General features: G+C 47.8%; 1 protein-coding gene across 3 annotated transcripts in view; it reads left to right on the top strand.

The window, feature by feature from the left end:
- SEMA5B (semaphorin 5B) overlaps nucleotides 1-22872 on the top strand; it is a 118593-nt gene that overhangs the window by 1330 nt on the left and 94391 nt on the right. The gene's annotated exons all lie outside the window — the stretch shown is intronic.

Raw genomic sequence — 22872 nt, 5'->3', positions numbered from 1 at the left:
CCCGCCCCCAGCCCAATCTTTGGGTTATTCCAACGGCCCGCCGCGCCAGGCGGAGTGGGCCCCGAGTCTGTCTGGGAAGAGAGGAGAGCTGGATTCTGCCCGTACCCCCTGTGATCTTCCCCAGGCTTTCTGCAGGGGGTGCGGGGTGAGAGGAGCCAGAGCCGCAGGTCTGCTCTCCATGGGGTGCACTTCTTCTTGGCCAACGGAATTGGGACTAGGGGTTTGGAAGCTTGCCTATGTCTAGACCCCACTACGATCCTATGCTCTCTGGCCCTAACCCCATTTTTTTCCTTCAGTCCCGGTGAATCCAACCTCCTTCCACGTTTCTCAGGCACCCCGACCCACTTGGGCCGCAGGGCCTCTCTCCACAGCCCTCCCTGCCCGCTTGCTCCTCGGCCTCCTCACTTCCTCTCATCTTTTTAGCCTATTCTTTTCTTGACAATCAGCAGTGGCCTCTCGCCTTTTCTAAGCCGGGACAGATGACCTTGAGGAAGGGGCAAGCGGCGAACTTGAACCTTAGAAGTGGACCTCACAACTACAGAAAAGGGGGGCAGATTTAAAAGCAGCTTGGAAAGAAACAGCCTGTACCTTCCCCCAAGTCTAGATTTTCAACGGAGGAGGAAAGGAGATAAGATACAGGAGAGATAGGGGAACTTGCCACTTGGTCACTCATGGGGTGCTGAGAGGTGCTCTGGGCCTTGGGGCTGGAGGTAGACCACTCTGGAGGCAGGGCTGCCTCTGGCTGTGCTGTGCTGGGAAAGGTGTGTGTAGGTGAGTTTGTGTTTCCAGGGAAGATCTTTTCTCCACATCGACACCTACCACCACCAGTTTGGGAAGGAATGGTGGATCTTCCACCTCCCTTCTTTTTCCAAGCAGCCAATGCCAGAGCCTTCCTCCTCCAAAGCCAATAGTGGCGACCATTATCATGACTGTGAGCATCATGACTGTTTAGGCACCTACTGTGTGCAGCACACCTTGATAAATGCTGGTAGATAAAAAGAGGTAAAAGGCTGAGCTCATGCCCAGAGAGGTTGCTAAGTTCACCAGTTTGATCCTGAGACACCTGTCTATGTGTTCGGGGATGGAGAACATGGAGAGGAAAATGCAGTGGCTGTACAGGCAGCAAGGTGCCTGATGACCCAAGAGTTTTGGAGGGGAGCCATTAAAGAAAGCTTGATGACTCAGGTGGGACAGAGAGCTGGGCTTACTGACTCCGTCCTGAGATAGGACAGCCAGCACCTTCTTTCCCATTAGTGAGGGGAAAAAGTTCCTTTACCACTTCTAGGGCCAGACTAGAAAAGCAGAGAAGCTGAGAGGTCCAGCCCACCACTGTAGATTGCTACCTCCCCATTAGGACTGGAGGAGCCTCAGAAACTTTCTTATCTTCAGGTAAACTTCCTGGCTTGTTTGAAAGACCCTCCATTGGTCACTTCTTATTGAGACTCAAAGCTGGGAGAGGCCCTGGAGATTGTCCATGTCAGGGGAATCACAAATTCAAATGCCGACAGAGAGCAGGCAGGTCACAGTGTGTTGATCAGGTAATTAGAATGGTTCAGCTTATGGACAATTGGGAGTTCAAAGTCAAACTGGCCAAGTGAAATGGTCCAAACAAAATCAATTAACAGCCTTTAAGTAACCTGACCACTTACATCTATAGATTAAGAAATTAAGATTCTAAGAAGTGATCTCATCTGCCTTGGATGTACATGTTATCTTGTCTCCCTGTACAAGGCATTAATTGGAATATCCCACGGCCTGGTTCTACCTTTGACCTTTTGGGCCCTTGGCTCACCCTCATTCGCAGGGCCCACTAAGATTCTCCTGTGAGATGCTAAGTTCCTTAAGGGAGCTATCTTGTCTTACACAAATCTGAACACATCACATCCACTGATACAAGGTTCCACATGCAGAGCCAAGACTGGAATTCAGATCTTCTGTCCCCGTTCCCCCTAGGAATTGAGTGGGTATAAACCAATTTTTATTCTTTACAAAAAAGAGAAAATTCAGTCATAACTCTTTGTTTCATCTAATATAGCAAAATGGTTAGATGACATAAGACTGGAAGCTCACATTAGATGTTTGCAGATTCCAAGGAACATCCAGAAGGCCCTGATCCCTGAGTGGGGATCTAAAAAGAGGAATGGGAACCCCAGCAAGGGAATGGAGGAACAGCAGACACTTATGGATGGAGTATGTGTATTTGGGAAGATGATGCTATTGGGTCCAATTATTTTGAACACTGACGATGACACTCCTGTCCTTGGTCTTGGTCACTCTCTTACATCCATGAGCTAGCAACTCAGATCATGACCCGTCAACCAGTTCACCACTTCAATTGATGACTGAGTTGGTAGATGGGACAGAGAGGACAAAAAGACAAGATCCCTGATTAGAAGTGCATGTCACCTTGTTATGCTGCCTTAAAGAACCCAGAGCTCAGTTCCCGTGCCCCATCACCCATACCCTGATAGTAGATAGACGTTTCCCATGATCTTCAAGTGTTGGCCTTGTCACTGCCTGGGTACATGGTAAAAGAGACCATCGGTGGCAGTAAACCCGTGTTCATTCTTTCCTAAGCATTTACTATGTGCCAGACACTCTTTTAGGAGCTGTGGATACAACAGTAAACAACACATGCCTCTGATCTCCCGGGATGGGGTGAATCAGTATGACTAAGAGTACAAAATTATCAGCATTGTGATAACTGTGATGTTATCTGTGATGGAATTTACTGTGGGTTCTATTCCCCTGTGGGTTTGTCTGGGGGACCCGACAGCTAATGTGGAATTGTCCAAAGGACTTGGAGTCCAGGGTTTTGGGGGAGGGTGAGAAGGCCAGGATTCCATCACCTTAGCTGTTCCCTAGTTCTAGGTTCCCTCTCTGTGCCTCAGATTCCTTGCTCATCAAAGCTAACCACTTACCTTGTACCTGTGGCGTAGATAGAGGCAAAGCCAAGCGCCTGGAGATCTGGGCATCTGGCACTCGGGGAATGACAACTGCTTGGAGGGAGTGTTATTTATACTTAAGGATCTAAACCCCAGTGGGGACCGTCCTTTGCCTCATTCAGTCACCTTCATCACTAGCTTTTCATTTCCTGAGTGTGTGTGTGTGTGTGTGTGTGTGTGTGTGTTGGAAATAGTTCTAAAGAATGAGTTTTCTTTACATTCAGATCTTTGCATTTGAGTTTAGCCATCACTAAGTTGGCCTTAAATTTATGACCACACTTAACTAACTTGGTCTGAAATGTATGGCAAGAGGCCAAAGCAAACGCCTTGACTAATGGAGTTTCATTGAATTGACAGAATTGAGCCCTTCATTTATAGTTGGTGTGGACAACACCTGGATCTTTTCCATTGGCATCATGCTCTGCTTTTGCAAACCCCCCTCTCTGTGACTTTTGGTTTGATGACATCTGCCTTAGCTGAGGAGGTGATCCTCTAATGGGTAATCTGGAACAGGATCTTTGTGTATGCCATTCTCTATTTCAGATGGATCTCCTCCAAGACTTTCCTTCTGAAGAAATTTCTTTTGTAAGCAGCTTGAATGCTAGAAAATGGCAGGGAGAAGTTCCAGCTGAGAGTCGAGTTGTGAAAGGAAAGAGGCAGGAGGGTGCTGAATGTTGTGTGGCTCTGCCATGCCCCTTTCCTTCCCTTCTGTTTAGTGAGCACGAGAGATGAAAACCAAAACTTGCAGAATGGCTCCTCAGTCCTGATTTGAGTTGGGTCCTCACCAGCGAGAAATTATTCGACTTGGTGGCTTCAAAGTGGAACAAAAAATGAGGATGCTTTTCTGTCCAATTTGCTGCTGGGCACAGTAGAGAAAGCAGAAGGAGGGAGCCCTGGGATAGGGACTGGGGTCGGGAGAGCTTGACCTTGCACTCTCTTTCTGGCGGTTGGTCTACTGATTCTCCTCCACTCTCTGACTTGAAACAGAAGGACAAGGATTCCACTGGGCTTTCCCTGCGTCCACGAAAGCTTTAAAGGCAATGCTGTATGTGCTGAATCCTGCCATGACACTGTCCTCATTGATCTGCATTTAATAAGGATGACTTAGTCAGACTTGCACATGGAACTCATTTGAATTTGAAGCCTTGTTGATAGTATCAGAGTATCTTTGCATCTGAACCAGGAATGTCTCTGGCCAGCATCTTCAGTTGACGGGAAAGGTTGGTACTTGGAGGATGGTTGGTGACCATCTGTCCTGCCAGTCCCTTGAGGATCAAATTAGAGGTTTCAGTTATGGAGCAGGGAGGCTGGGTTAGAAATGAGGGAGGCTTTTCTGCTTGAGCACCTCTGCCAAACCACTGGGTACTTCATCTGTGAAAGGGAGGTGTTCAGAAAAATCCCAAAGCCCTTCCTGGCCCTCGAGTCAGTGGTTTTGAATGGATATTGCAGTCGCTTCTTGATTTTGCAGGAGTGGCTTATTCACTTTTCTGTGGATTCTTTATGGGGAATGTTAGTCTCAGGCTAGTTTGCGGTTACCATCCCACCCCCCTGTTGCTAACCCATCTGACCAACTGCCAGTCGCTGCATCTTCAGAGGATGCATTTTCCTTTTTGTCTCAGCCTGAGCCAAACATCATTTGGAAGGTAAATCTGCTGTATATTGAGGCATACGTGTGCATATAAACATACTCATATACATGCACACATAAATATATGTGCAAGGCATAGCAAAGCTGTGTGTTACCAGTTGACCATTGTATTAACTACAGTTCTGTCCCAGTTCTGTTCCTCTGCCAGAGCTGATGTGAGCTTGCCCTGGGAGGCAACTTCAGGGAAATGGCTTGCAGGGCAGCAATTTAGATCCATCCCTATATGCCAACCCCACTGGTCTACCTGAGCCAAAGCTCCCTCCCTACTGCCCTAGCCATTGTCCCAAAGGCCCCCCCAGGAGCCCCACTGTTAGGAATACAAAAGAGCTGCAGTTGGCTCTTAATTATTCAGGGAAGGATGGATCCAGTATGTGAAGCACCCAACTCAGGCCTCTTCTTTCCCTTCTTTCCGTGCCTTGAGTAACTCTATATCTGTAGTGAGAAGCTGGGGAGATCTTATCATTTAATACAAACTTTTGTTTCTAGCAGCCACCTCCCTCTGCTTCTCTTCCCTCGAGGCACCTGGGGGAAGCTAGGAACCCTCTCCAAGAGGCCTCATCCACTTAAAGCAGATTACTTTTAAGGTTTACACATTGCCCTGTTGGTTGGTGTGTATTTCTGCCCAAAAGCAGGACAGAAGAGGAAAATCCCACTAGCTCCAGCTGATGCAGGGCCAGGTCCCAAGATCTGGGCTTTCTTTCCTCCTCCCTTTTGTAGAGCCTGGGATTTCAGTGTTTAGCATCAGGGTGCCATGGATCCCATCAGGAGTCTAAGTGTAGAGCAGTGTCCGTGTGGTAAAGCTCCAAACACGCAAGGCCTAAGGAGAACTTCTGTTAATGTCCCCAAGGCTGAAGGTAACGTTTCTGCATAGACCAGGCCCCTTGAGGCACCTGCTCCCTTTCAGCATCTCTCCAGGTTCCACAGTGAGACCTTCCTCACTCTCCTACTGGGCCCTGTCCAGAGAGAAGGCGGCTGTGAAGTGGGGTGAGCAGCCTCAAGTCTACCTCTGTATACAGGTAACAGTGGCTTTGTCTGGCTCAACACTAAATTCACTGGCTTCCATAAAAATCACCTGCAGAGATTTAAAAAATACATACTTGACAGCCCCATCCTAGACCTTAATTCAGTTAGAATTTCTGTGGGTGGAGCCTGGGCACTGGTATTTTTTTGAGCTTCGAATAGGCAGCCATGGTTGAGAGCCACTGACCTAAATCTTCTTTTCTAGGCTCTACCTGGCCTCATGCCAATGGCATGCAGAACCTCTTAGCCCTCAGCCCTTCTAAACAGCCAGGTCCTTTCTAATGGGTACCAGCTACAGCTCCTGGCATTCAGATCATAGCTACTGTTTGTGTTCTGAATTTAATGACTTTCTATTATAAGCTGATTGTGAAAGCTCCTGTCTGGTTACTTCCTTTTGGTCACTTTTTCTTAAAAACCATTTACAAAAGTAATGAATATTCATTCAGCATTTTGTGTGTTTTTGCTAGATAGGTATGTAACCAAATTGTGATTGTACTCTGTACCGTTTTGTAACCAGCCTTTTCATTTAATGGCAAATTGTGATAATTTCCCCACGTCCTAAGTATCCTACTAAGATGAGCTTTATAATGGCTGCCTGGTATTCCGTCATATGGATGCACCATAATTTATTTAACAAATCCCCTGTGGTAGGACATTTAAATTGTAAACCATTTTTCACTATTATAAATAATGCTGCAGTGAACATCCTTGCACATAAATCTTTGTGCCTATCAATGATTATTTCCTCAGAACAGATTTCTAGAAGTGGAATATTGATGCTTTTTCACATGGACCATTTAGACCGTTTTTGACTGACTTCCTGTAGCAATAAAAAGTTTTTGGATTCAGAGTTTAAGAAACACTTTGCACTGCACTCCTCTGAGGCTTCGCCCAGACTGCTTCCTCCTTCCTGATTTGAGGTCAGAATCCCTTGACCTAGCCTTGTTCCTAGGCTCCGCCTCCAGAATACTTCCATAGAATGCTGCCTCCCCCTTCTTACAAACTCCTAGGCTCTCCTGCCCCCACCTCCAGCATCCTTGTTTCTCCTTTCACCTGCTCAGCCCTTTCATCTTCATACCTCCAGCCCCTGAACTGTAACACTCAGTGCCTTCCAGCTAGTGTTCTGTAATAACAGCTTTTATTGGGTTGTTACTATACACCAGCCTGCTAAACTTTTTACGTGTATTATTTCTTTTAATCCTCAGATGGAGTCTCACTCTAGTCACCCAGGCTGGAGTGCAGTGGCATGATCTCGGCTCACTGCAACCTCTGCCTCCTGGGTTCAAGCGATTCTCCTGCCTCAGCCTCCTGAGTACTGGGATTATAGGTGCCTGCCACTGCGCCCAGCTAATTTTTGTATTTTTAGTAGAAACGGGGTTTCACCATGTTACCCAGGCTGTTCTCAGACTCCTGGGCTCAAGCCGTCCACCTCCCTTGGCTTCCCAAAGCACTTGAATTACAAGCATGAGCTACTGTTTTTTATCTCCACTTTCCTCATGAAGAAACTGAAACCTTGAGACATAAAATGATTTACCCATGCTCACACAGCTAATAAGTAATAGAGCTGGGATTTAAATCCAGAGCCTACATATTTAACCACCACATATGCTTTTCCCCATCCTCTTGGTGTCAACTCTTGGCTTGTTTTCCACAAATTGTTCACAAATGTTCCCTCAGCATCCCATGGACATAAGCTGTGTCTTTCTCCAGCAAAAGTGGGGCATTTCCCAGTACAAATAGCAGGAGAGCGGGGATGCTATTCATCCATGACCCCCTTTCCTTTTTACTTCCTGGGTCATGACCTCATCCCCTTTATCCACACAACCCATGCTAGAAAATATTTCTTGCTCCTTCCTCACTGACCAGCTGCCAAGATCCCAGCATGCCTTGCAGCTGAGCAGGTCCAAGTTATGACATATTCCTATACAGCTTCTCCAGCCAGTTGAAAGGATTTGGGTGCTACTTTCCCAATATAAGGCTGTCAGGGAGGCATGCTGTAGTAATGACAGGGGATAGGCAGTTTGACTTCTACTGGAAATTAAATACTGCTTAAAGTGGAGAATTGGATGTATTCTTGCATTCTTGCCTCTGTAACATTGTCATTGCTGAGAAGGTCAAGAAATGGCAACCAAAACTATCCTGATTCAATTCTGACCATGATCCAGAACTAGGTGACAGGATATGATAGGATGATCAGATGAAAGTGACCACATGTGCCCGGTGTTTATAATACCCGAGGAAAGAAATGATGTGCCCGCAGACCTCCCTTAGACTGTAGGAAGTCTGACTTGGGGAAGTACGATCCTATGATTAGGGATTCCAAAAGGGAAGACAGTTTGCAGAAGGTGAGATTCTGGAAGACGAAGCTTCACATTTTTATCCATGGCTTGGATGAAACTGGAGTAAGCGTAATCAAATTTGTTGACAACAAGGCCATGATAGGCAGCTCTAATAAAAGACAGAATAAAGATTCAAAAATGATTTCAACAAACTGAAATACTGGGTTTAAACTAACAAGATGAAACCTAACAGCAGCAGATGGAAAGTCTCATTTAGATTGTAGAAATTAATTACTCAAGTTCATGAGAGGATTGGGGACAGACCTGATTTGGTTAAGGTCCTGAGAAAAAGATCTGAGGGGTTCAACTGTGCACAGGCTTCGTCAGAGCTGACAAGGTGATGGGGTGGCTCAAAGAAACACCATCTTAAATGGAGCTGAGAGAAATGTGGGGTCCAGATTGGGTTCTTCCTGGTCATTCTGTGCTCATTTTTGAATATGGATTTGAGAGGGGACCCTGCCCAACTTAGATGGCATCTGGCATCAGAAGGAGGTTCAGAAGCCCAGCCACAAAAGGTCTAGTGAAAGAAGCTCCTCTGTTAAGATGGAGAAAATGCTGAGGGTGGCTGTGGCCAACCACAAAAGAAGCAGGACTTCCTATGGAAGAACATACTCATCAGCCTGGGAGAACCAGAAGAGCCCAGAGTGAAGAGTACAGGAACTGAGGTTTTCTAGAATGAGACCTTCCCAACCAGATGGATTCTAGGGAAGTAAACTTCTGTTTCAGTACTGGCCAGTAGTTCTGCTGCCTGGCTTTTGGGGTGACTCCTGCCCTGGGAACAGATGGTCATCTAAGCGGTATACCTCTATGTCTTTGTGGCTCTGAGGCTGGAACACCACTTCCTTTCCCGATTTATTTAGAGCAGGGGTTCTCAAAACAAGGCCCCTGACCTGTGGCATTAGCACCACTGGAACTTGTTAAGAATGCAACAATTCCTGAGCCACCGCACACCAGACCCACTAAATTAGTAACTCCCAGCCTCAGGCTCAGCAAAAAAAACCTTTCTTTTTTTTTTTTTTTTGAGACAGAGTCTCATTCACTCTGTTGCCCAGGCTGGAGTGCAGCAGCGCAATCTCGGCTCACTGCCGAGACCAGGCTAGACTCGGCTCACTGCAACCTCCACCTCCTGGGTTCAAGCGATTCTCCTGCTTCAGCCTCCCAAGTAGTTGGGATTACAGGCATGTGCCACCACGCCTGGCTAATTTTTGTATCTGTAGTAGAGACAGGGTTTCACTATGTTGGCCAGGCTGGTCTCGAACTCCTGATCTCAAGTGATCCGCCCAGGCCTACCAAAGTGTTGGGATTACAGGTATAAGCCACTGCACCAGCCAACCTATGCTGTTAAAAACCCTGCAGGTCATTTTGTTGCATGGTGAAGTTGGAGACACTGCTTTAGACCACATTAGGTCGTTCTTTCTGTTGCTGGAGGCGTGTGGTGCTTATTTGAAACTCACAACCTGCAGCCCTTTACTAGGGAAATATTTGAGAACCTGCGAATGAGTGTAGGCTTGAAAAGGAGACAGACTTGGCTTCAAACTCAGTGTGGCTGCTTTTTGGGCGTAAATTTTGTATAAGTTCCTTTCCCTATCTGAGCATCCTTTTTTTTTAAACTGTAATATGAGGGAGGGCTGTGTTTAAAGGAGGATTAGAGCTCATTATTTAATAATCCTGGGAAGTATAGTTAGCCCTCTGCATCTGTGGAAGCCATGTATGGATTCCACAGATTGAAAATGTTTTTTAAAAATGCTTATGAGGCAGGGTGCAGTGGCTCACACTGGTAATCCCAGTATTTTGGGCAGCTGAAGCCAGAGGATCACTTGAGGCCAGGGGTATGAGACTAGCCTGAAAAACAGAAAGACTATCCCTATCTCTACAAAAAAAGGTTTTAAAAAATTAGCCGAGTATGGTGTTATGCACCTGTATTCCTGGCTACTTGGGAGGCAGAAGCAGGGGGATTGCCTGCAGCCCAGGAAGGCTGCAATGAACTACAGTAGCATCACTGCACTCTAACCTGAGTGACAGAATGATATCTTGTCTCAAAAACAAATTAAATTAAATTAAAATTTTAAATATATCTGTACTAAACATGTGCAGAGACTTTTTTCTTTTTTCCTTAAACAAAGCAGTATAACAACTATTTATATAGTACTTAATATTAGATGTTATAAGTAATCAAGTGATGATTTAAAGTATATAGGGGGGTATGCATAGGTTATAGGTAAATACTATACCATTTTATATAAGGAACTTAAATATCTGTGCACTTGGTATTTGCAGGAGGTCCTGGGACTGATCCCCCAGGTGTACTTAGGGACCACTACATCTTCTTACTGGCATCACAAATGCCTCTCCTACAGAATACTGTCTTTGCGGTGAGCTCTCCCTGAGCCCCTCAAAGAGAGGTCTGTGTTCCCTCACAGCACACACCAATGTGGGGCTCCCTCAAGTTAGAGATCAATTACAGCTTGGTCTGCCAGCTCCACAACTCCCTGGACAGCAGAGAGTCAGGGCAGCTTTCCTTCTTACCTTCATCCTCCTGGGACCCTTATTCTGTGAGCATGGGCAGGCTCATCTCTCCAGTGGACCTGGGTCTCACCAAACCTGATCTTCTGAGGCCCACGAGTCCCTGCGTCAGCACACAGCTTAATCTGCTGAAGCCATGGTTGGATAGTCTTGAGGCCCAGACATCGCATGGGTGGCCTCTAACTTTAAACAGGTAAGAGGCTTGAGCTGCTGTTGTCAAGCCAGGCTGGGAATGTGAGTGGACCCTGTCTGAAGCTGCAAGTTGCCTGAGTCTTTAGCATAAGTCTCTACTGAGTGATCTACTGAGAAGCAGGTGGAGCCTTGAGTTTCTCAGAGACAGAGAGCTCAGGTCCCCATGAGATGGCCCATTCGATGTTTTGGGCAGCATTTCCTAATAGAATTATTTAATTCCTCTGAGGTCTGTTTCTCTCCCTGTGGCTTCCATCTCTTCTCCCTGTGACTGGCTGTTCATCCCTCTTCCATGCCTCAGCTCTTCAAACATTGGAAGCTGATGTGCCTCTGCCTCTTCCCCACTTCGGCAGTCCTCCTCTGGCTTGTCTCTTCATCTCTGGGAATAGGATTCAGAGGATCTCCCACTTCTCACCAGGACCAAATGTGGCCCTCTGGGTAAGGCCTGACCAGCATACCCTTTATCAGCTCAGATAGTCTACCTTCTCTTAACATAGCCCCAACTCTGATCTGGCTGTCTTTAGCATCCACACAGCACTGCTGATTTCTACTGAGCTCACAGCCAACCAGCACCTCTGGGTCTCTTTAACATAATGCATTCAGCTGCATCTTCCCAATTTTACCTTTGTGTTTGTATTCATTTTCTAGGGCAGCTGTAACAAAACACCACACACTGAGGGGCTTAAACAACAAAAACTTACTGTCTTCCAGTCCTCGAGGCCAGAAGTCTGAGATAAAGGTGTGGGCAGAGCTCCTTCTAAGGGATATGACAGAAGCTCTGTTTCATGCTTTCCTCCTGGCTTCCAGTGGTTTGCTGGCATTCTTTGGTGTTTCTTGTTTGAGAAGCATCAATATAATTTATCTTTGCAACACGTTCTCCCTGTGTGCCTGTCTGTCACCAAATTTTCCCTTTTTATAAGGACACCGGTCATATTGGGTTGGGGCCCACCCTCCAGTGTGACTTCATCAAACCACACCTGCAACAATCCTATTTCCAAATAAGGCAATAATCCGACATACAGGGGCTTAAAACTTAGGGCTTTGTAGCTTCGTGGGGGGACACAGTTCATCCTACAATAGTGCTGTAGCTTTTTGACCTCCTGTTAGGGACTTTACATTTTTCCTTAATTCATTTTATCTTGAAATAATCTCTCCAGCTGATGAGGATACTTCGGATCCTGCCTCTGTCATCCAATGTATCTGCTGTTGCTCCCAGCTTCAAATGCTTCTTGTATGTTGATCCAAGGAATTGCTAGGAGGTTGACTGGGGTGGTGTGGGTTGGAGCTCTGCAGCATGGCCTCTGGACACTTCTCTGCAAGTGGCCGGGATCCATTGCTAAGCCCCCTCGGGGTACAACTGTGCAACCAGCTATACGTCCCACTAATGCTACTGCCTTCTAGTTCTTCTCTCTAGCTTATACAGAACAATTTCATGAAGAGTTTGTCAGATGTTTCATTTAAGATCTGCTCCACAGGCAAACTCCATTTCCCTTGTCTACCAACATGGTGACCCTGTCAGTGGAAGAGTTGTGCTTTGCCCGACAGGACTTTGCTACCAAACACACGCTGTCTGCTGGTGATCTCAGCTGCTCTTCTCAGACACCCACTAGCTTTTGTTTAGAGTCTCCACAGGCGGCACATTGAGTTGACCTCTGTGATTTGCAAAACCCACCTCAGACCCCTTTGTGGAAGTGAGGACCGCATGGCCCACTGGAGGCCTCCCAGCTGCCCTAGTGCTTGCCAGGATCCTAACAGGATTCCTGCGAGATCAGTAATCTACAGCTGGTCTGAGCCTCGTTTGCACGTTCCCTGTTCCCTGGATGTGTGTCCCAGTCAAGTGGCTTAAACGCATTCAGAGCAGATGGAGCTTCTGCCGGCCTCTCACCAGCCTCCAGCTTGGCCCTCCTGTGCCCAAAGCTCCTCTCACCGTTTCCTTCCTGTGAAATTCCACACTCTGATAGGGGAGACAGAAGCCAAGCCGAAGACAGCTGTAGGATGCACCAGAGAAGTCTCCCAGATTGATGAGCAGCAGCCTTGCTCCCCTTCAGCATCCTTTACCCTCCAGCTCCCCTCTTCCCTGAAGCCTTTCCCTCTCTCCTTTCTATTCTGGCTCTTTGACTCTGTGGGGTAAGCACACAAGTGAAGATGATGTGTGTGCTTCCAGGGGCTGGACTGGGTGCATGAATCTGGCTAGATTCAGAGCAGGGAGGAGTGCTAGATGTGAGGGCTTCAGACCCTCTGCTGAGGAGTGAGGCTTGGAAGATATCTCGGGTGGGAGCCACACAGAGCTGGGTCTGAACATCTGCTTTGCCATTTACGGTTAGAGTGGTCTTTGGACAAATTATTTCTCCTCTGTGAGGCTCAGTTGTCTCATAAGTAAAATGGCCATTGTACATACTTCAGAGGATTGTCTTGAGAACTGAATGACACAAGCTCCTTTCTGTAAAGCACTTCAGCAGGAAAAGCACCTGAGACCTCAAGGTACCAAGTGAGCTAGTCCTTTTGCAGGGTGGACTAGTGAGCTGGAGCCCAGCAGTTGGCAGAAGGGGGCGGGTATTGTGGGGATTTTCTGGTTTACTGAGAGCTTGCACTGTAGCAGCCTATTTTAAAAGCTGCATGTGTTTTAGCTCGTGGAATCCTCACAGCACCGCCATTTTACAGACGGAGTGACTGAGCCACGCTGAGATAGGGAGGCATTGGATAACTAGTAAGCCAATCCCAGGCTTCCAATCCATGTGGCCATTACCTCCCACCTCTCTTCTGTGTCTGACTGATGTGTTCTTTTCATTCCCCCTTTTCCTTCATCCATCCCATTTCCTCCATCCCTGGCTCCATCCTGCAGGACCCTGCATTGAAAACAGTCCTCACGCTGTCTCCTCCTCATGGTTGGGTGGGGGGCAGGAGGTGACTCAAGGCTCTGTCCATCTCTCAGGACACCTCTCCAGGCAACTTCCATGAAGCCCTAATCACATCCAGGTCAGTTCTGTCCACGCCATCCATCTGTAGAAGAAAGGATGTCATCAGTTAGACTACAGGTGATGGAAAGCAATTCTGGCGTGGCCTGTCTGGACAGCTTTAGGACTGGCAGGAAGGGGTGAAGGAGTAAGAGGAGGGGGGAAGGTAGTGTGTGTCACCCTCTTGCCTTCTGCAGTCCTGAACCTCTGGATGCAGGATGAGAGGAGGTGAGGTGTTCCTCTTGGCAAGATGGCTGCACACCGAATTAACCCGTGGCTTTGATTACACTTCGCAGCCCAGTCCTGATGGGAGGGAGGATTGTTCAGAGATTGTCACACTGGGCTAAATGTCTGCAGCTGTTTCCACTTCAGGAATGCTTCTCCTTGAAAGGGCAGGATGGGGAAGGATGGCTCTGCACAGACCTGGGGCCTAGGTGAGGTAGGGATGGAGGGGCTGTGCCCATGGCTTTGCCCTGGTCATCTGCTGGGGAAATCTCCCTAACCTAGGATGAATCTCAACCTGATTTGGTGCTGTAGCCTCCTCCAGGGGCACAGAGGAAAATGGTGGTGGGAATTGGGAGAACATGGGGCAGAAAGCATAAGAAGCCTTAGGGGTGGGTGAAAACCTTCAGCCCCAGGGAGTCCGATGGGATCTGCTTCCTATTCTCAAATAACAACCACCATGTGTAAGGACTTACTACAGACCAGCCTGTCACTGAAGTCCTCATACAGGCCTCTGAGGGAGAGATGAGCCCCAGTGTACACATGAGGAAAAGACATTAGAGAAGTTAAGAAACTTGCCTAACATCTTGCAGGTATATAGAGGTAGAGGCAGGATTTGAAGCCAGGCCACAGTGAAGCCGAAGCATGCTCTTTCCGCCTGACACTGGGACTCTCCCGTGGCTCCTGCAGAGCACAGTGCCAGGCAGAACCCAGGAAATGCATGTGGGGATGGTGGGAGATTGGAAACTACGAGGTCAAGCATTTCGAGGAGGCAGGGTTTCTTTGCAGGGATGTTGTTCAAAAGCACGGTCGTTGCTGGGAGCCTCAGAGGGGGTTTCTCATTCTATGTCCTGGAGAGGTGATGGCAGGCCACTCTACCCTTCACCCCAGGAAGTGCTTTCTCAGCCAGCATTGCTATGGCCACCTCCTCTCTCTAGCCCTGCACTGGTTCCCAAGCTGTCCCTCTTCTGTGGCTTCTCTGGAATAGCAGCCTTGGTGCCTGTCCCTCTGTCAGGAGCTTGTGTCCTAGGAGCTCTTTCTGAGCTTCCAGGATGCAGGCAGTAACCCTGAGTCACAGACTCTGTGCATGGGTATGCGGGGGTAGGGCTTCATTTCACAGAGGCCCAGGAGTAGAGTTTGCTGTCCTGGGGAAACCCCAACTTCCAGCTGGGCCTGAATTCAAGATTCCCCCATTCTTGGGCAAAACCCCAGACTCCATCTCAGATCTTTCCATATGCACAGGGAATCTGGGTAAATCAAGGCCTGGGATGAGCACCGATGCCCCACAGTCTCCTACACTGAACTGCACAACCCTGACCTTGCTCAGATGTGACAGAGAGGCTGAATGGGGTGACCATGTCTTGGATGTTCAATGTGACAGTCATTCTGTTCTCTAAACACAGGCTCCCTAATCCCCAGAGGATCATCCCAAGAGCTGTTTATTCATCTCAAGTATGGGGAAACCAAGGCTCTAATAGCTAAGTTTCCATTCCTTTGCCGCTCTGATGGGGGTGGGATATTGAGGGTTGTAAGATGGCAGCTTTGGGAGGAAGGGGCTCAGGTGTTACATGAGAAAAGGGGCTTGCTATACATCTTCCCCTGCTTCTGTGTGCTCAAGAATGGCCTCAGGGGCTGTCCACTTGAGAGTAGGACAGGTTGTCTGCCCCTATCTTCACAGGAATGGCCTGGCCTCAGTGACAGAGCCCATGGCTGCCCAGTCCAGATGCTCAGCCCGATTCACATCTGCTATTTGCTGTAGAGGTTTGGGGTGGTGAGTCCCAGCTAATTCACCTTCAGCTGTTCTGGGCTAAATGATGATGATACTGAGAAACCTTTTTTTTTTTTTTTTTGAGAGGGAGTCTCCCTCTGTGGCCAGGCTGGAGTGCAGTGGTATGATTTCGGCTCACTGCAACCTCTGCCTTCCGGGTTCAAGCAATCGTTCTGCCTCAGCCTCCAAGTAGCTGAGACTACAGGTGTGCGCCACCATGCCCAGCTAATTTTTTTGTATTTTTAGTAGAGATGGTGTTTCACCATGTTGGCCAGGATGGTCTCCATCTCTTGACCTCATGATCTGCCCACCTCAGCCTCCCAAAGTGCTGGAATCCCACAGGCGTGAGCCACCATGCCTGGCCAAAATCATTTTTCAATGGACCACTTCACTATTGTTGAAGGACATCAGCATCCTCATTTACTTCTCCCAGAAGCCACAACTTCCCTTTCCTGAATTCCATGCCAGACACTATTCTAATGCCTTCTGTACATTATCTCACTTAATTCTTATAATTACCAAGTTCTGACTTTGGTGCTGTTATACCCATTTTAGAGGTAAAGAAATTCTCCGGAAAGAATATGTCCAGGGTCATACATCTACTAAGAGGCAATTTTAAACCCTTGTCTTCCAATTCCAAATTCCATGCTGTCCCATCCTGCCACATGGCCTCTGCTGTTGGTGTGAGTTTGCTGGGGGATTATGGGGTGTCCGGCCCTGGTCCTTAGCCCTGGGGTTCCAGACCTCCTGAAGGTACTCCCTGCCCCTCACCCATCCAGAGCCAGCCACCTCCAGTCCTCCATGCCCCACCATCAAAGGCAGATTCAGTTCATCCAGCAGGGAGTTTGGGTAACAGCATATATTTTAGGGCTCCCAGTGAATCAGGCAGCTTTTCCGGCCTTTGCCCTCAGCTCTTGGTGCTCCCTGTGCTGCATCACCATGTGGTCTCCCTGCTAGGAGCTCCATTTCCCAGGGCAGGGACAGAGCAGTGCTTGTCTTTGTGTCCTTTTGCCCAGCCCAATGCCAGGCACCGAGGCCTCAGTAAATGTGTGTTAGTTATTGTTAAAGAGAGAGCTAAAGCCATAAAACATCCTGGTTTCCCCCTCTTGTATCTTTCTTTCAAAGCCTGGATGGAACATCTTCTCAAAATGAGGATCCTTGATTTTCTATTTCCACTGTAGGGTGAAGACCAGAGGTCCTGAACCCCTGCAGGATTTCAAGGTCACTTGATGAGCCTCAGTGGCTAGAAATGGAACATGGGACAGTTGCTGTGTGGAGCGGCCATGGAATAGCATGGTCTTTCTTTCTCTTTCTCTCATTCTCTCTCATACACACACACACACACACACACACACACACACACACACACACACACACTCAGAGAGAGAGAGAGATTTTGTACTCTCTGTGTTTATCCCTGATGTGTTCACAGGACCCTCTCTCATCCCACAGAGGAAGCTTAGATCATTAAAACCTGCAGAGGTAACACAGACCTTTCCCTTACTCACAGTCCCCCCTCCAAAAGATACCGCCACTGTGTGTTCTTCCCCAGAAGGAAGTGAGGAAATGGAGACGAAAGTAGGGAAGTCTCAATCCCTACTTCCTGCACTGAGAACCCCTCTCCAGAGAGCAAAGAGTGGAGTGTGGGTGCAATGATAGGAGTCTGGGTAAAAGCTCCCTTTCATCTCAGGCTGAAACACTGAGCCTTGATTTCCTGCCAGCCACTCTGTCCATAAAGCAATTGTCCTGCCACTGGTCCACCGGGTTCATGTCTTATGCAGCCTCATTGAAAACTGGGTGGCATTGATGGAGCAGGCTGCGCTGGGCAGCTTGGGTTTCCTCTGCCTAGCAGCCTGAGCCACATCAAAGCTGCACCTGTGGTGGAGGCAGGGCATTGCTCTGTGGGCTGTCCTTTGGTGACACCCAGCCTTGGGCAGCTGTTGCCCCCCAGCTCCAGCTGGAGGCATCTGTGCCCCTCAGCTCCTGAACCCTGAGCCCAGGGGAAACCCCTGCCACTGTTGGTTGACACCTGCCTGCTGCTTGGATGGCCACGCCTCTCTCCCCCTGTTTTTAAATGGGCCCAATTTGGTCCTTCGCCAAAAACCTGCAACTAACTTAGCTGGCTCCTGGATTGTCTATTCTTTTTCTTATCCGCCAAACTTTTGAATATGTATCCCCTACCTACTGCATCTGTGCAATCTCCCGAATTTGACAGTGCTGGCAACCTCTTCTCACCCTGTCCTTCCCAGGCTTCCTCCTGACCCACCTCCACACCTCATCCTCATCCTCTCTTCTGCCTCCACTCTCCTCCCCTCCCATTCAGATCCCACCAACCCATCAGAGTCATATCCAGCCAGCCGTGATACAAGAGGCCCTTTCTCCTGGCCCCCCAACTCTGGAGTGGCTTCAAATAATACTTTAACAAATACCCACTGTGCGCCTACAGGTGCCAAATATTCTTCCACTGCATTGGGAGGGGAGAGAACCGGCAAGAACCCTGTCCCCATGGAGTTTATATTCTAAGCATGGGAGATAGGAGAAACAGTGTTCGGTTCTCAGTTTGTTATTGATTAGAGGCCAGACCTTCTGAAGCTAGATGTTAACATACAGGCAGATAAGTTGCAAGTGATTTTTACCCAGGAGAGATGCAAATTATTTCTGTCCAGTAGAAAAGATGATAACTCCAAAAGTTATGGTGTTATTGCTCTGTAGGACAGTTGTGTCTCAACATAACAGACTTATTTCTGCATGCCTTTGTTGATCTTACAAGTCCCTGTGCTTCAAGTTCTTCTGAGCCAGCTTTACCATTCCTCATTAATGAGTTAAATAAATGTACATATATGAGAGCATTTTGAAAATTATACTTTGACAGTGGCTTATACATTTTCTGTGTCTTTCCTTAGTTTGGTCTGCTGCCTGGCATGGATTAGATGTTTCTGGAAGTGGATTTATACTGTCCTTTGTATCTGTCTTAGTCCATTTTCTGTTGCTCATAACAGAATACATGAAACTAGGTAACTTATAAACAAACAGAATCTATTTCTTACTGTTATGGAGGCCGAGATGTCTAAGGTGGAGGAACTGCATCTAGTGAGGGCCTTCTTGCTGTTGGGAACGTACAGAATCCCAAGGCAGTGCATGGTATTACATGGCGGGGCCACGCATGCTAATGTGCTCACTTAGGTCTCTCTTCCTCTTCTGGAGGGAGCCATCAGTTCCCCTCTCATGATAACCCATTAACCCACCAATGAACTAATCCATACATAAGGACAGAGCTCTCATGATCCAATCACCTCTCAAAGGCCCCACCGCTAATACTGTTACATTGGGGATTAAGTTTCAACCTGAGATTTGAAGGGGACGTTCAGACCATAGCAGTATGGATAAGGGGAAGAATCAATGTTTTAATTGAGAAGTGCTTAGCAGATGTCACTTAGCTCTCAAGTGAGGGTGGAGGTGGCCAAAGGAGGTTGCCCTGGCTCTGGCATCCCTATGTTCTACCCTACAGAATGAGGGGAGGGTCAGGGTCTGTATGTTAGAGGTGGTCCCAGGGGCTGTCTAGTGAGCCCTTGTCCACTCTCAGCTCCTGAGAACAAAGCCCTGACCCAGTCCTCACATTGAGTGGGGTGGAAGAAAGGGGACAAGAGCAAGATCTGTGTGCCTGAGTAGGTGTTGGGGGGGTCAGGAGGTATCCCCGAGGGTATGCTGGCTTGCAAATTTGCCCCATGCTGAGAGGGCAAGGGTAACATTGTGGGAGTGTTCTTTTATGTCTAAACATTACCACCCTCTCATTCCTCATGCTTTTCTGGGTGGGAAGTTCTCCTCTATATTTTATTCCAATTATTCCATTATAGTTTAGGCCCCGGGGATGCAAAGAGAGGCTGGAATATCTGAAAATGCAGCTGGGATTGTAGTAGGAGGGCTTGTTTGTGGTGCAAAGCAGCTGCCCTTTTCATCTAAGCGGCTGTGTTTCTGTTCTGAGAACGGGGGTGGTGGTGGTAGGGGATGTGTGTGGAGCAGAGCTGAACATAAATGGGGGGAGGGTGGTAAGGATGATTCTGTGGGTTCCCGGGCCTGGCAGCTGCTCAACACAGAAGACCAAGGCTTCCCTTGGCTTAAAAAAGCCCAATTGCCATCCTGGCTCTCTCAGCCTCCTCCCAGAAACCAAAGCAGCCCAGAGTTAGGGAAAAGGTTTGTCCCACCCCAGGGCCCCCCCGACCCTGACCAAGCTTCCAAATCTCCCAATTCCCAATCTCAGCACTCAGTGCAGCACCAGCAAGCCCCTTCAAAGGTTGTTGTTTAAAAAAGGGATTTCCGTTCAGTTTAAGGGTTGAATGATTTTCAGTGTTTTATTTAAATGGGTATGGAAAAGTTTTACTAACATCCTTTTCTCATCAGAGCTGAGATGACTTTTAAAAGTTACCTAATCAGTGGTGGGGGCCACTATTTGGGGAGCAGTGTTAGTTCCTGGAGACTGAGAGTGATGGGAAAGGAAGGGCATTTCTTCTTTTCTCTCTCTTTCTTCATTTTCACGCTCCTGACTTGTCAGTTACTCCCATCCTCCTCTGTTGTCCCCTCATTTGGTTCATGTACCACCCAGCAGCCACCCCCCCAGGGGTCATTTACCAACACCAGACACTAGAGACACAAAGATGAATGAAGGATCACTGTCCACTGGGCTGAGAGTGTCTGCAGCTGGGAAAACTGCAGACACTCCCAGCCCAGTGGACAGTGGTCCTTCGTGAGTGGACAGAGCATCGTCACATTTGTTGTGTTTTGAGCCTCACGAGAACTGGGGAGACAAGCTAAGGCAAGCGTTATCTATCTCAGGAGGACATCAAGGCTTAGAGAGGTTGCAGAACAGCTCCAAAGTCACACAGGTGGTGTTTGGCCGAGCCAGAATGAGAAGAACATTCTGGGTAATGGCCAAGCCCATTGCTTGCCATGCAGGGGCTGGATGGCAATCAAAGATTACAGGAATTGGTGAGATGGAGACAAAAGCAGTCTGCATGGTGGGCAGGCCCCTGGGAGCAGGGTCTCCCTGAAACTGGAGTGTTTCAGGGATCAGCATCACTCTCTCCATTGCCTGGAAAAAAGTGAAGAGCTCAAATGACCCCCTCAGGCCAACCACTCTTTCATCCCTGGGAGTCACATTCTGATGGCCAAGGAGTCCTGAGTCCCTGTTTATCTCTATTCCACCTTCCCACCCTCAACCTCAGCCAGTTACAATGAGAGGAATTGGAGTTAAACGTAAAATGAAGCCTGGGCAACATAGCAAGACCCTATCTCTCTAAAAAAAAGATAGGGCAAGACCCTATCTCTGCCAGGTATGGTGATGTACACCTATAGTCCCAGCACTTTGGGAGGCTGAGGAGAGAAGACCACTTGAGCCCAGGAATTTGAGGCTATAGTGAGCTGTGATCACATCATTGCACTCCAGTCTGGGCAGCAGAGCAAGACCCTGTCTCTAAATAATAATAATAAACATCAAATGAAGAACATTTCTTCAGTGAGACAGGATGGCGTGGGGAGTCAATTACAAAAGGAACTTGTGAAGTAAAAACTGGCATGATGTCCTTTAACAGATGACAGGCAATGTCCTTTCTGGCTGAGGAGGACTCTGGTGCTGTCAGGGGTGGGGACAGGTGGAGGAAGGCTGTGGGCAGGAAAAGGGTGTGCAGGGGAGCAGTGGGGTCTGAGTGGTGGATTGGCTATGGTGCCTGAGTGAAATTGTGCTCATCCCCAGAAGGAGTGAGTGCTCAGGGCTTCCGCCATTCCTCTGACCTTTCGTGCTGGCCTTCCTGAAGGCAAGAGAGGATTCGAAAGAGATGGCCTCTCAGAGTTCCATAAGGTCCTGGTTCTCCCATTCAGAGAGCTTTTCCTACAGAGTACTCTGGATTTTCAGGGAGGCAGTATGAGGTTTGGTCAGGCTGATCATCAGATTTGCTAGGGGAACTTTTTAAGAAATGACTGAGTATAGGCCCACCCATGAGATTCAGATTTCATAGGTCCAGGTGGAGCTGGGAGCCTGAATGTTTGTTCTAAAAGAGCAACATCCTAATCTAAATACCAACTATTTGTTCACTGGAAATGAGGTGTAATCAATTTCCATCAGTATGGAGGGCCCTGGTGGGAGGCCAGCTGGAACACAGTGCTGCCTGAGTACATTATATTTGCAGCCTGCACCCTAAATCCCAGCTCTCCAGAGAAGCTGAGGTGGGTCACTGTAAAGTGCAAAGTTTTCTGACTCACTTTAGATTTGCCTCTTAAAGCAACAGCACTTTTACGTTGTTAACCACTGTGTTTGCGGTTCTCTATAAAATGTGTTACATGCATCCCTGCCTTCTTACACAGAGTAATGCAAGCATAAACGTAACCTTTTCTTGGTGTCCCAAGGATATGTTAGGAACCTGAATTAACGGACTGGACTGTGATTCAGTGGAGTGTATGGGACAATTTCCTTACGCCAAATGGCCCCCTGAGGTTTTGAGTTTTGTGCCTGCTCTTTCCTTTTTCCAGCTGTGCCTCTTGCTGATGGATGTTCCTTCTTGCTAGACACAATGTATCTGCCTAAAGCAAATTCTTCTTCACTTGTAATTTGCATTTCTTAGATAGGCTTGGACATGGATAACTAAAGTTCTTATAACTGAGTAGGGCACCTTGTGGTAAGCTTCCCATCATCCTGTCCACACCTCCTCCTGGAATAGCAGCGGTGAAACTCGGGATTGCCTAAGGGGATGGCCTTGACAGGTTTATGGGTACATATGCTGTTCAGCTTTACCAGGGGTTGGGCCATAAATGGACACATGATACAATTTTGACTAATGGGATTTGAGAAGAGGTTTTTGACTGATTTCTAGGAAAGTTCTTCTTTGTCAATAGAGAGCCACCAGATGTCATTCTCTAGGTAGATGTTAAACAAGGAAGGGTTCCCTGATTGTTCTTGGCAGCTGAATTATAACTTCAAGATCTTTATTTGGGGAGAGACCTTCTGAGGATGGAGGAGAGTGGCAGGATGTGGAATTTTAGTGGCTGGCAGAGTGGAGAGATGGAAAGAACCTGAATTGCATGACTTTTTTTTTTTCTCTAAAGCTCCTCTCATGTGAATTGTTCTATTTTCTTTGGTTTAAGCCTCTTTGAATTGAACTGGGTTTTGGGTTACTGGAACTAAAAGCATGCCAATGGTAAATACTGAGTGGATGAACTAATAGTGTGTGGGTCTAAGGGAAAGCCTAAGGCTTTAGTGGGGGCACTTCATACTGTG

Source organism: Cebus imitator, unplaced genomic scaffold, assembly GCF_001604975.1.
Source record: "Cebus imitator isolate Cc_AM_T3 unplaced genomic scaffold, Cebus_imitator-1.0 Scaffold387, whole genome shotgun sequence".
NCBI classification, from domain to species: domain Eukaryota; kingdom Metazoa; phylum Chordata; class Mammalia; order Primates; family Cebidae; genus Cebus; species Cebus imitator.
This window is presented reverse-complemented; position numbering and strand designations above follow the sequence as displayed.